The sequence below is a fragment of the Choristoneura fumiferana genome, chromosome 5 (assembly GCF_025370935.1).
Source record: "Choristoneura fumiferana chromosome 5, NRCan_CFum_1, whole genome shotgun sequence".
NCBI classification, from domain to species: domain Eukaryota; kingdom Metazoa; phylum Arthropoda; class Insecta; order Lepidoptera; family Tortricidae; genus Choristoneura; species Choristoneura fumiferana.
Window position 1 is genome coordinate 13,768,409 of NC_133476.1, and position 15,121 is coordinate 13,783,529.

The 15,121-nt window shown below is 36.3% G+C and overlaps 1 protein-coding gene across 2 annotated transcripts in view; it reads right to left on the reverse strand.

The window, feature by feature from the left end:
- The window catches only part of LOC141428213 (voltage-gated delayed rectifier potassium channel KCNH8-like), a 134,447-nt gene extending 120,703 nt beyond the window's left edge, over positions 1-13,744 (reverse strand). The window contains exons 1-2 of one of the 2 annotated variants that reach the window (XM_074088053.1): positions 13,620-13,744; positions 12,010-12,267 (exon numbers count right to left, since the gene is read on the reverse strand). The gene's annotated coding sequence lies outside the window, so the exon portion shown is untranslated. The remainder of the gene's footprint in view (positions 1-12,009; positions 12,268-13,619) is intronic. The other variant, XM_074088055.1, reaches the window with a different exon arrangement.
- Positions 13,745-15,121: the final 1,377 nt, after the last annotated feature.

Sequence of the window (15,121 nt, forward strand, 5' to 3'; positions counted from 1 at the left end):
ATAAATACATTATATTGATTTGATGCGTAATTAGAAACTTATTTGATGTTTTTTAATAAGCTCTTTAGGTCACTTAGGTAATGGTGGCTGTATGTATAAAATGGCGTTAAGAAGGCTTATAAATACCTACAAAAAATGAAAAAAACCTTCACAAAATTATTTGGAATCCAAAAGTCTGGCCAATGTGTTACTATAAAAAGTGCTCTGGGGTCGCTAAACGATTTCAGCAGGGCACATTAGCGAACGATGACTGGTGAATCGCAATACATTAGTAACGCCCTTAATCATCCCCGCACTTCCGTCTGAACTGGTTGGAGCTTACGAAAAATTAATGCGTTGATTATCAAATAGCCTTGATTTGATATCAGCTTGTGAGTAGTGACGTCATCTGCCGGCAGGGTAACCGCTGCTGCAACGAGCATACCGCTTGCGTTTTTAGAACCTCAGCCACACGGTCAAGCTTCTTCGTTCCTAAGTGTCCTTTCAAAGTTCATATCGAACATTTTGCAACAAAAAACTGCAACTTGGACTGCGCCATCCTATCTCAACTTAACTTTTCTAGAACTTTCCACGCTCTGGCTTTAACTTTTATCCGTATCTAACGCACTGACGTTTTAATTATGCATGCCGGCGGGCATGAGAACTTGCAGCCTTAACAGAAAGTACATTTAAGTTGAACAATCGTATGAACGTAATATTCAACGCTCTGACGTGCCTGGTTAATCTCCACATAAATTACCCGCAACGTCAGCTCTGCACACATGACCGACTTTATTTTAACCGGCTAACAAACTTGATTGATTTAGGCGTTATTTTGCGGAGGTCCATATGAATATTGTCGAAAACAAGTCTTTTTACAAGCTTTTTTATTATTTTTTCCTAAATGTACAAATAAACACAGAGTTCCATTTAATATTATACCTACCCTTTAGTACCCTTTTAAGATATTTAGCACCTTAATTTCGAACAGCCCTATTTTATTTAACTTGCCCTTTTTGTTGTTTTTTTTTGGGTCAAATCTTGCAAGTTCATTTTGACCCACTTTTATTGGTCGAATGAACCTGAAATTTCGTACACGTACTCGTATGTTGGATAACAACGGAAGTACAATCAGTAAAAAATACAGACAGCAAAAAACTTACATAAAAATATATAACAAATAACAAATACAAAATTTAAAAAAAAATACAAAAAGTGGAACCGGCTACAAAACCCTTGAAAATATTTTTCTAGGTACATACAAGCTTGAAGTCGGTGCCTCAGCACGAGCCAGCAGGAGTGGAACAATAGTCGTGTACCTCACCTACATACTATGGGTTTCAATCCCTCCTGCTGGGTCGTGCTGAGTCACCGACTTCGAGCTAGTACGTACCTACTTACCTAGAAAAATATTTTCAAGGGTTTTGTAGTCGGTCCCATTTTTTGTTATTTCTTTATTTTTTTGGAGTCGGTTTTACTTTTTTGTTAAAATTTTTCTTTATTTCTCACTTTTTAGTGATTCGTAGCCAAAGAAAATCTCACAACAATTCCATTAAACCCAAACACGACTTAGTTACGTTGTTTTATAACAGAGTTCCGTTGCCTACCTTCTGGCTTTAGCATCAGATCAGTTCGAAAGAACCATTAACTTAAAGCTTCTGCTTAGTCGCTTATCTAGGTATAGTAATCATTGATCGTTTATAGACGAGCGAGCATTACTTAGCTTTGATGAGTTCCATTGGTCATCTACGGTCTTCTTCATCAGGTCCAGGTTACCAAATTATACTTTTTGAATATAAATGCACATCTTATTGCTAAAATACCAAAATCGCCATAGGTGTGCCTATAAAATTTGAGGTTTGCCCTCGATTTCCCTAGGATCCCATCATCATATCTTGACTTGGTGACAATGGGACCACCTCAGAAGAATACTCTTTCGAATAAAAAAAGAAGTTTGAAAATCAGTCCACAATTAACTGAATAATCGGTGAACATACTTAAAAAAAATTAAAAATACAAACATTGGAACATAGAACCTCCTCCTTTTTTGATGCCGGTTAAGAATTGAACCGACTACAAAAAACCATAAAAATATTTTTCTACTAGTCTAAAGTCGGTGCCTCAGCACGAGCCAGCTGGGCTTTAATCACTCCTGCAGTACTGCAGTGCAGTAACTCGTGCATTTGCTCTTGCAAATCATAATTTGGTGAAGTGGAACTGATGATGAAGACCAGATTTGACCAACGGAACTACTACTATCAATAACAAGTATTTCACGGGTTAAATTTAAATTATCATGATTAATATACTTACCTAGATAAGCGACTAAGAAGAAGCTTTAAGTTAATGATTCTTTCGAACTGATCTGATGCTGAAGCCAGAAGGTAGGCAACGGAACTCTGTTATAAAACAACGTAACTAAGTCGTGTTTGGGCTTAATGGAATCCTTGTGAGATGTTCTTTAGCTTCGAATCACTAAAAAGTGAGAAAAAAAGAAAAAAAATAACAAAAAAGTAAAACCGACTCCAAAAAAATAAAAAAAATACAAAAAATGGAACCGACTACAAAACCCTTGAAAATATTTTTCTAGCTAAGTAGGTACGTACTAGCTCGAAGTCGGTGACTCAGCACGACCCAGCAGGAGGGATTGAAACCCATAGTATGTAGGTGAGGTAGACGACTATTGTGAATTGTCCCACTCCTGCTGGCTCGTGCTTATACTTACCTAGAAAAATATTTTCAAGGGTTTTGTAGTCGGCTCCATTTTTTTTGTTTCGTTTTCTTTAATTTAATTTTTCTTTTTAGCCCACGTTAGGGTGTATACTTGGCAAGTAAGTGCATAATAATAATAGTTGTAAAATTAATTATATCTACGTACCTAACACATTTATTTTTATGTTTTTAAAGTCACGCAATAAATTAGTTTTATAGTTTACAAATTATCTATTTATTTATGTAATCTTATGTAGTTTATGGTGTGTAGTATGTCTTTATGACGGTCCGAGGGTTGCTGAGGGTGCTGGCTGAAAATCAGCGCTGGGGTGTTTTTAACGCTTCAGCATTATGCTGAGCCAGTGTCCGATTCACAACCGCAATGACACATACCTTTGTGTTGTTTTTTTTTGTACCTAATAATATTGTTGTCTTGTGTTGTGAATAAATGTATTTTCTTTCTTTCTTTCTTTCTATTGAAAGGAAATGATTTAGAAGGATTCACGCACGTTTATTTCACGTTTACTTGCAAGTTCCACACACGACGCCTTGACTAGTAAAACCGCAAGATTTAGTAGATACCAATATTTCGGGCTGTCCTCTGGTCTCAGGTTCACGGGAAAACCAGAATTAGAACGGTTTAATTTCGTATTTTATGTGTAGGTACTAGGTAGTATCGTAGAGTGAACATTATAAGGTTTAATTATTAGTAAGGCAAGAATAAAAGAAGAGTTAGTTTTCAAATTATGAATAGGCAAACACACGATACCTACATACTAATAAACTCCAATTCAATAGAATCTGACAATCCTGTAGACACTTCCAGCCTACTAATATAAACACCGGGCTGCCTAAGGCTTTGTGATGTGACTATTATTCTTTTTTGATTCCTTTTAGATGATAATTACAACAACAGGGACATTATATAATCAAGTGTGCCCACGATACGGTGTCTTAAATATGTAGAAAATTGACAGATTCTATTGAATTGTACTTTACCTAATATGCAATTCTGAGCTGTAGTTAATTTATCTATTCGTGGTAGACAATATAGATTTTAAAATATTGGCAGTATAATTTCTACGAGGTATTTCGTGGGATTATATTAATTAGAAGTCGATATCGAAGTCGCAGTCGGGCTTGTTGCCAAGAACGGGAAAACAATCCCGCGCTGACTCACTTTGCGTTAATTGCCGCAGGCACTTTTTGGGCAGCAATAAAAAGTGGTTAAAATTGAGCAGTACTGTTTACAAACTAATCAAAATTGAATTATACGGGCTGCTCCGTAAAACTGTTTCAGTGTTGGCTTCGCATATCCAAAATATACGTGCGTAATGCCGCACCAAAGCGATCTGTGCCAATGCTGATTACAAACTTAGAATGGTTTCAGATAAAGTGTAATTCGAGGGAATAGGTACACGCTCATATTATGAGCGTGGAGCAAAGAAGTTTATTTTGACAAAAAAAAGGTGTATGTATTCTTGTATTCATCAAATTCATCAACCCAACAATCTTTAACACATTTATGCGCGTACGTTAAAATAATGGGGGCGCAGCAGTATCTCCGTCAAGTCGAGCGCAAGGAAAACTGCCGTTTGATCGAGATTTAGCACGTTTTTACGGCATGTTTTTTTCTTGGGATTGCAACGCGTATGCCTTAATTAAACAATTACAACAAACAACAACAACAACAATTAAACATATTTTAATTTCAATTGAATTTTATTTACTTTTTTTTTCAACTATCTTGTTAACCTTTGATGAGCTCTGATATTTCGTCGCATTTACTGATGTCATGATCACGGCTGGATATTAATCTTGTGTCTGCATGCAATCTGGCTATTGGACGCCGTCTCACTTATTACTCGATCATAACATAACACTGTGTCATTCCGTACTCTGGAAACGCATTTTAGACGAGATTTATATGAAGAAATCACCGAATTGCGGACATTGGCAAACTAAACCCACTTCACGATAAAATATTATATATCCCTACTATAATATTATAAATGCGAAAGTAACTCTGTCTGTCTGTTTGTCTGTTACGCTTTCATGATTTTGATGAAATTTGGTATATAGGTAGTCTGAACCCCAAGGATCAACATAGGATACCTTTTATTCCGGTAGCGGCCGCCACCTCGCGATAACCTAGATCAGCGCAGACGAAGTCGCGGGCATAAGCTAGTATATATGCGTTTCTGAATTTCAACAGCTTCTTTCACTTGTCTCGGTAAACGTAATGGCATCTTGTAAAATAAATGTCCTTAAGGCTGTACAACTCCTTTCAGTAAATGTTCCCGGCTCAAGAAGATGTTCGAGTATTGGCTGATTTGCGAGTATCACAATTTTTGACTCTTTAATTCTGCAAGCTATCGTACCTTTAGTTTGCATCATTTACGAGTTTCCATAAGTGCCGTCAACATTAACTAGATGCTAGGCAAAAAAGGTTAAAACGTGCCGGCTTTATTGCGTTTGCTGAGCGTTCTACTTGCGGTTGTATCGATACAAAGGAGCGCAATAAAACGTCGTGTGGAAGGGCCCTTATAATTTCTTACTTACCTACTCGTACTGTCAACATTTCAAATGGATGCGTCAAAAATTGTAGGGTGACCACAGATTATTTTTCACTGATTAAACAATTATGAATTAAGTTATATTGTGATATCCATATCACGCACGTAGGCTAACTTTCATTGTGTCTAAGTAGTTAAAAGAAGACTTGGTTCCTGTACATGTACAAATACAAGTTTACCTCTTTGTACTCGTAGGTAGGCATAGGTTTTACAGTCTAATGGATTTTCCACATTGAAGGATTCCTAAAAATTTACGATCCGTGGTAAGGTCCGGTTTATAGATCAGGTATTATTAGAAGAAACAGGTCAACGCCTAGTACCTAAAACGAATTTTGCATGTATTATGAGGGCAAACCTCAAATTTTATAAGGTGATTTTGGCATTTTTAGCATTAAGATAAGCATTTACATTCAGAAAGTATCATTTGGTAAACTGGACCTGATGAAGAAGACCGTAGATGACCAATGGAACTCGTCAAAGCTAAGTAACGCTTGCTCGTCTATAAACGATCATGATTAGTGTACCTAGATAAGCGACTAAGAAGAAGCTTTAAGTTAATGATTCTTTCGAACTGATCAGATGCTGGAGCCGGAAGGAAGGCTACGGAACTCTGTTATAAAACAACGTAACTAAGCCGTGTTTGGGCTTAATGGAATCATTGTGAGATGTACTTTGGCTACAAATTACTAAAAAGTGAGAAATTAAGAAGTTTTTTAACAAAAAGTAAAACCGACTCCAAAAAAATGGCTCGTGCTGAGTCACCGACTTCGAGCTAGTAGGTACCTAGAAAAATATTTTCAAGGGTTTTGTAGTCGGAAATGGATTTTTTTTGTTATTTTTTTATTTTTTTGGGGTCGGTTTTACTTTTTAGTTAAAAAATTTCTTTATACAAATCACATAAGTAACTTTAAAAACAATTCGAAATTGATAACTCAAAACTTCAGTTCCAATTATATTCTGGACTAGTTGACAGCATTAGTTACGAGTATTAAAGGTGTTACGAAACGTCGTTATAGTTGGCTGCTTGAAAAATAATAAATTATGCAAAATTCCTGTACCTACTGTATTAGCTGCGGGGCAGACCAAGCTTTCGTATTGTATATGCAGTATATGTATAGGTACTAAGCTATTTTATGGTTGCCGTAACCATGTCCTTAATTTCAGCAAGAAACTCTTATGATTGCAAACAGACCGGCTTGCAAACAAGTCACGATTCACCCAACGACCAAGCAAGAGGTTCATGACCTGGCGGGGCAATATCCACCTACTACACATGGATATAATCTAGAAGCCTAAGCCCCATGTATGGCAAGCCCCTTACAGGAATACTTCTTTCGAATGAATCATTAGCTCGGTAAAGTAGGTACTTACCGTAATGTCATTAACTTGAATGAAAAGTTTATAAGAATAATAATTTTGTTCTGTTGTTGCAATATCTAACGTATCGTTATCCTGAAAACGTAAGGACACAGTTTTAGAAAGTTCTGAGTGAACATTTACTAGCGTAATTAAGTTCGCATAAACACGCATTTTTCCGGTTCCGGCGCCATTATAGTGAACACGTACGTCAGTGAGCTCCGTATTTGTTATTCGAAAATAATTAAACAAGCAACCTGTCGAACATATAAACTGCGGCAATACATTGCGATCGCCTGTGTAGCTAGTGATAAAGTGAAATTTACAGTGCTAAACTAGATAAAAAAAGAATTTACAAGCTACAACCGCTAACATAACCTAAAAACACTTAAGTGAGTAACAGAAGTTTAGTGTCAACGTCAAACTCCAGTTGTCACAAAAACTGACTTTGTCAGTTACAGTGTTGCCAACTTAAAAAAAAACAAATCCTACCAAATAGCGTTGCCAGTCTTAAGACAACAAAATGGACAAAAATATGGAACTACTGTTTTCTAAATTGGAAGAGAAACTTAACCAACAAACTTTGGCAATATCCACAGAGGTCACCAAAACAGTATTGCAGGCGTTAGACGAAAAGTTTAAATCAATTGAAGAAGAAAATAAAAACCTAAAAACAAGAATAACAACACTGGAGCAAAAAATTGATTACTTAGAAAAGGATAAGAGAAGAAACAATTTGGTGTTCTTTGGAATAGAAGAAAAGTCAAAAAGCGAAGCTGAACTAGTCGACTATATAAAGGAAATCGTAGAGGATACAGGAATACACCTAGAAAGTCAAGAAATTGCCAATGTATACAGGATAGGACAGCGTTCGGACAAAAGCCGCCCAGTAATAGTCTCCTTCACAACAAAATGGAAAAAACACCTAATCCAGAAGAACAAATCCAAATTTACACAAGGAATTTACTTTAAAGAGGATTATCCAAAAGAAGTATTAGAAGCACGTAAGAAACTCCAACCGCAATTAGAGGAAGAACAGAAGAAGGGGAATATTGCTTACTTGAAATATGACAAGTTAGTGGTGAGGAACCCTAAAGATAACAATCGCGAGAAGCGCAAAAGGGATAACTCAGACTCTCCTACAACGCCAAACCATAATAAGAAACAGCAGATAACTAATACTGCAGAACAGTTTGCCAATATAAATGCAACCAAGGGAATTCTAAAACCTAATATATTGAACTATGTATCACGTGGAAGGTCATCATCACTTTCAGAACAATCAAAAAACTAGCACCACCCCACGGCCGCCGGAACTCGAAAACACAATACAAAACACAGTCTATCAAAAAAACAACTATCTGCACCCCAAGCCGGCTGGTCACCGTGGGGGAAGAAGACCATCACCCTCATCCATCATCAAAAAGGAATCAACAATTAAAAATATGTACAAAGAACTTTATCATCACCTGAAAGATTATTAGAACTAACTCAAGCCCTCGAGAAAATTGATTATGACATTTTGGGACTTGCCGAAACAAGGATATTATGCAACAGTATTGAAGAACACCAAGACTACATTCTCTGCTATACAGGGGAAACTTCAAGCCTCTATGGAGTGGGATTTCTCATTAACAAAACTTACAAAAGAAATATAGTTAACTATATTGGGATATCCGATCGAGTAGCAGTATTAAAATTGAAATTTGGAGACGACTTAATTTCCATTATACAATCCTATGCCCCCACTGCAAAAGCAAAGGTGGACGAGATGAATAAATTCTATGAAGACTTACGGGAGGCTCACAAAATCCAAGACGGGACATTACTAGTAATTGGAGATTTTAATGCCAAAATAGGCAAACCAAAACAGCACGAAAATTTGATAATGGGGAAATATGGATACGGTAAGCGAAACAAAAGAGGTGAAAGACTTATAAAATATGCCTGCGAACAGAAACTGTCCATAATGAATCCCTACTTTAAAAAGAAACCTGAACGTAGATGGACATGGATATCTCCTAATCAAAAAATAAAAAATGAAATTGATTTCATAATGTGCAATAATCCAAGAAAGATAACAAACATTGAAGTTCTAAATAAAATATCATTCACATCTGATCACAGATTACTCAGAGCAAGCTTCACACTAAAGTCTCCAAAACCAAGTAGAAAATCGTTCATTTCTCCACCCATAATACCAAAACTAGACACAGAAAAATCCAGTTACATTACAAATCTGCAGAAAAACCTAAGTAAACAACCCTTAAATGAAAATGACCTACAAGCCTATTATGATAAATTTGAAAACATAATTATTACTAGTCTGAAAACTATAAACCTAAGCAAAGACGATAAAACAAATTCAGGAATTTTGAAGAAAACCACTAAGGACTTAATAAAAAGACAGTCGGAACTAATTGCAAAGAAAAGCAAATCTAAAGAAATAAAAAAGGAATTGTCAGTTATATTTAAAAAACTAGTAAAGCTATTAAGCAAGATTATAATAACCATAAAAAGAAAATAATTGAGAAGAATCTGGAAAATTACAGAAGCTCCAAAAGAGCAAATAAAGAACTAAGCACTCACAAGACCTGGATTGAGAAACTTAAAAAAGGACATAAAAAAACCAAGACAAGAAAAGACATCTTAACGCTAGCAACAGCGTTTTATAAAGAATTATACAGAAAACCAACAGAAAACAAAATGACTAACGTATTACCAACAAACGGTGTTGACGCAGAGCAAGAAAAAGTATATCCAATAGACAGCAATGAAATACTTATCCACATTAAAAAACTAAAATCGGAAAAAAGTCCTGGCCCAGACGGCATAAGCAACGAGGCGTTGAAAATTGGAGCACCTATCCTAGTCCCATACTTAGAGCAAATATTCAACAAAGTCCTGGATACGGAAAAAGTTCCCAAGCAATGGTGTAATTCAGAAATTATACTCCTATATAAGAAAGGGAGTCCAGCTGACATTGAAAATTATAGACCTATAAGTCTAATGTCAAGCATGTACAAACTTTTCGCATCCATAATATTGAACCGCATAACACCGAAAATTGATAGCAACCAACCAATCGAACAAGCAGGCTTCCGCTCGGGTTTTTCCACCATTGACCACATACACACTCTGGATCAAATACTTGAGAAACACAAAGAATTCAAACATCCCCTCTATATAGGTTTTGTTGACTATTCAAAAGCTTTCGATAGCATCTAACACAACTCTATTTGGAAGGCACTAGACTCGTGCGGAATAAACAAAACTTATATAAACATCATAAAAAATATATACATTCAATGCAAAAGCAGAGTAAGACTCGAAAGCAAAGGAGAAGTTATACCGATAGAAAGAGGGGCCAGACAGGGTGACCCCCTGTCACCTAAGCTGTTTATTGCTGTGTTGGAAGAAATATTTAAAGACATTGATTGGAAAAATAAAGGCATTATGATAAGAGGCCATCATCTAAACCACCTCAAATTTGCAGATGACATTGTGCTGTTTGCCAAATCATTAACTGAGCTAGAAAATATGCTTGAATCCTTAGACAGGGAAAGTAAGAAAATAGGGCTACACATTAATTCTAGCAAAACAAAAATAATGACAAACCAGACAGGAATACAATACAAGTGTCAGGTAGACCTATTGATTATGTAAATGACTATATCTACCTTGGGAAAAGAATGTCTTTCAGTAAAAAAAGTAACGAAGAGGAAGTAGACTGAAGGATCAGCAACGCCTGGAAAAAGTTTTGGACCCAGAAAGAAATACTGAAAGGTGACTACCATCTAAAACTTAAAAGAATAATAATGGACACCTGTATTCTTCCATGCTTGACATACGGAAGCCAAACATGGACTTACACCAAAAAAATTAAAACTAAATTAGCAACTTGTCAACGCTCCATGGAAAGAAGTATCTTAAAGCTAAAGAAAATACAAAAAACTATTATAATAGAAAATGGTAAGCTCCTTATGCAAAGGTACCCAAATCCTCAGCAGCGTAGGCAATAATCTCCATAAATCAACCTGCGTGATGTTCAGCAAATCTTGGTAGAAGCTATAAAATATAAACTATAATATATTATGGAGTAATGCTGTGTTTATGTACGCGGTGACGTGTGGAGATTTTGCGCGCGTGACAATAATTTGTAGGTGTTTAGTAACACCTATAAACCCACGCTTTCAGTCTTTTTTTATTCACACCGAAGTTATTAATAAGCGAAAATGTAATAGGTAATAGACGCTCATTAACCATCGGATAAAGTAAAAAAAAAAACCTGTTTTATTACTTTCGTTTAATTCTTTTAGGTTGACTAATAAATTAATATGAAAATTCTTTGTATTTGAACTCGCTCCATGGTTTAGATTTTTGCGTCTCAAATTTAAGGATAAGAGCGCTCTGAATCAGATATTTCTAAATTGTTTAGGCACTCTCTTCAGCATTTACTATTATTAAATCAAATTTTTATTCCCATTTGTATTTCTTGTACTTAAATACGTAATAGGTACCTACATCAGAAAAAGGATTCCCAAAACCAAAGTGAAGCCATATTTTTGTGTGTACCTATGTGTGTCTCGTTTGATGAATAATTAATGGTTCATAATGGCACACCTGAGTCAATATATTTCGTCACACGTTGTTATCGTGACAGCCATTCGCAACGTGGGTAAGTAATAGGATGAAGATTCATCGTGAAGCTAACTCATGAAATCTCGAATAAGAAAGCGATGGAGAAGCGAAGCAATCGATTCGATAAATAATTTTGGTAGGGAATCCTTTGCGTACACATAATATCACTTCTATTGACCCTGCAACCCTTTATACACACTGTCCCAACCGTATTCAACTAAAAATGTTTCAGTTCTAATAGTTTCCCGTCTATATTTCTCTGCGCCCGTATAACTAGTAGCTATAGCGTAATAATGTAAATAAATATTAGCCGCCGGCCATGCTGTTTTATGATTGCGGTATTTTGGTGAAAGAATTTTCGTGGCGGTTACCGCTGTACTTCGCGTACCCAAACACCCGGGCTTCATTAATTTATAGAATACATGCGTGTTCCTTTGTTTACAGAAAAACAGAAAACAATACGTTTGGCAGTACTCCATAAATCGGTCGTAACAGGTACGTTCAGATTGAATGCACGAGGCAATTCGCGTTCAATATTGCGAAATATTATCGTTTCGCCGTTTCCATCAGGCACGTTTCCGTTGCACAGTCGTGGGGGGGGATTATCTCGCCTGACAACACAAGCTCGTATTTGGAATATGCATGCATGGCATGAGTGCCTACACTGATGAGTGATGATCAAAAATAATGAGCTCCGTTATTTTTAGGATATACGGTAGAGGTATACTATAGAGGTTGCACTTACGGAGTGAGGGCCGCCGAATTGGCGTTTGGCGGGATCGATCTAGCGCGTCAGGGCTGCACCGGCCATCGGGGCGCGCCTCCGGCCGCTCTTCACCAGACACTGCACCGACTCAACTCACTCAGCCGCTTTTCAGTGCGTACACTTAACACTTTAATTCAAGTCTACGTTACAGCAAAATAAATGACGTATTTTTACAACGGTTCAACATTTCCCCGGTATTAAAAAGAGGGTAGCAAAATCCACAAATTGAGAGGTCCGCTAACAAACATGTAAGAGAACAATGAAAAATAAACAATACATATTTCAAATAGGTAATATAATGGTACGCTTTTACAATCAAAGGACATGTGTGGAAGCCATTATGTTTTTATTGACATTCGCCCAATTGGGTTCGCAATTTCACGCAAGTATTAAATACTGTTTGGTGAACGGTTTACTTATTGCGAGTAAAAAACTCTGTTATTCAGAGTTATTTGAAAAATACTAGAAAACATGAAAATATCATCATCATGAAGTGACGATTTTTTAACCCAATTTAAAACAAAACGTTTTAAACTCGCACAAAAAGGTAGGTAGTGAATTAGCAAGTTGTTTAATTAGTTCTGTTGTCCTTCAACTTATTAACTTATGTACCTCTATGCTCGTTGTAGAGCAGTGATCGACGCATGTCTAACGCGTATTTTACCTACTATTTTTTTATTGCATTAGCTTTTGAACTGTTCGCATCTTACCCCGAAATACCTACTCATCATGAATTGCACAACGTTACTAGCATACCTGTACAGCTACTATATTTTTCTTGTTTATCAGCTACTATAGTTTGAAACAAATCCCGTGATTTTGAATTTATTTATAACAACGGAAACGTACTCTGCACAGCTGTTTTGTTCTTGAATTATCTTCACATGCATGTAGTTTTTTGTCTATCAGATCATAATCAGATGACGTAAAATTTACGTGAAACAAGTTTTTACATATTTATCTAATAAGTATTTTTTAAAACAAAATATTGGTACTGGTAAACTTAGCTATTGCTTTCAACAGTTTTAATAATGTATCAAATGAATTTTCGAATGTTCCGGGAACGAGACCACTCGAGAAGAAGCATAAGCCTGTAAGGGTTCGAGCGGAAGGCCCCCTTGTTCAATAAATAGAAATGGTGCCAGACAAGTGAATTCCCATTCGAAATCTTAGACGGAATATTACACTGATGTCCTTAATCTGTTGACCTACTTAGCAGAATACCTAAACCTTTTCAGTTTACGACAGACGACAACTAATGCATGCACTGTTCAGTAAACGTGTCAAAGTTCAACGTAAACAAATTAAAAGAGTTTTCCTAATCGTTAACATTAACGAAGAAATTTAAATACAACTTTCATTTAATTCACCTTTGGCTAATCAACAATTTAAATTCAGTCATAAGGCAAAATTTTGAATACCGACTGGAGTTCGCAAATGGAGAAAGTTAACCGCTATTAATTAAACTTCATTGTTTTAGAAATCAATTAACAATTCAATATATCAATTGGCCAGACATATTTATTAATTAATATTGTTTATGCAGTCGACTGAGCGTAGGTACTAATTTTGATAAATCGTATTCGTACCGATGGCGGGATTTGAGGAAGCGGACACTAGACACGTGCTTTCGAGCGGAACGATGCGTTTCCCGCGAGCGACTGGAGCGTGGGCCGCTAGCGACGAGGAGGCGGCGGCACGGACTGCGGGCGGCGGCGTCAGCGCGCGGCGGCAGCGCCCAGCGGGGACCGCGCGCGGGCGCTCGGGCGGGCGGCGCAACAGATACGTACGCCACAGGTTGGCTGTCCCGGGCTAGCGCGGCGCGCCCCTCTTGCCCCCGCCGCACAATTTACATCCTCATTATCGTCTAGTCCGCGATTACTATTCACTACCGCAAATTGACGGCGAACGCACACGCTTGCTATAGGTACATAGAGCTAAACTGAATAAAAATAAGCTTTAGTGAAAATTTAATTTTTGACAGCTTTTTGCTGACTGTACTTTTCGATGATATATGTTTTTGCATTTTCATCATACCTACATAATTCGTACAAACTTTTCGGTCAAATCTGATCATAAGTAGAAAGTGGGTGAAATTTAGCTTGCAAAATTCTAAACCAACTTGAGATAAATATAAACTCAGGTTGAATTTTTTTTTCAAAGAAGGGATGCTAATACACAGGCTGCTTTAAACTATAATATTTCTACAAGTACCGAATACGTCATTTAATTCTCAATTAAGTATTCAGGAAAAACCGTTCGTGTCCTTCGATTTTTCCCAGCTTATTGTATCTTTGCCTTTCCAACTTTTCATCTTTACTTTACAGGCCTACATGTAATTCTATCACAACAGGATTACACAGGCCCAATTTTCTCAATAGCGAATAATTCTTATGACTTACATTATATTTAAGATTTGTAACTATGTTTTTTCAATATATTGAGATAAAAATAGCAGTGTCATAGTGATATACAATGCTATTTAAAAAAAACAGTCCTTTTAAAGAAAGAAAGAAATGTTTTATTACAAACTTTTCTTTACCCTCACGTTTAAACATATGTTTTTATTTATCTAATAATGTAAAATAAATCTTGAAGTCGCTTTTCCATTTCCAATGATCGATTTGACTTGAAATTGTCCATACTTATCTACTTCTAAAAGTTCCGTCGAAAAAATAGTAAAACTCACAAAAGTTGTATCAAAAATAAAAATAAACCTGCCAAGAGCGTGTCGGACACGCCCGATATAGGGTTCCGTAGACATTACGAAAAAATTAAGTAATATTTTTCTAAGGATTTCGTATTTTGTACGGAATATTCCAAGCTTAGGTATATTTTACGTGTATATACCTTAGGCTGCTATTTACTCTTAAAATACTAATAATTCTCAAGAAAACTTAACCGGTATAGCTTTTCTTGTAAGTTTGATATACTTACTACAATCCTGTTTTTTTTTTCAATTTTTTCCACCCACGTCCACCATTTTTACGCCTATGGGAGGTACTCTAAAAAAATTGTTTTTTGTATTTTTTATTGTACCATTTTGTGGACATTGTTTACATATATATTCGTGCAAAATTACAGCTTTCTA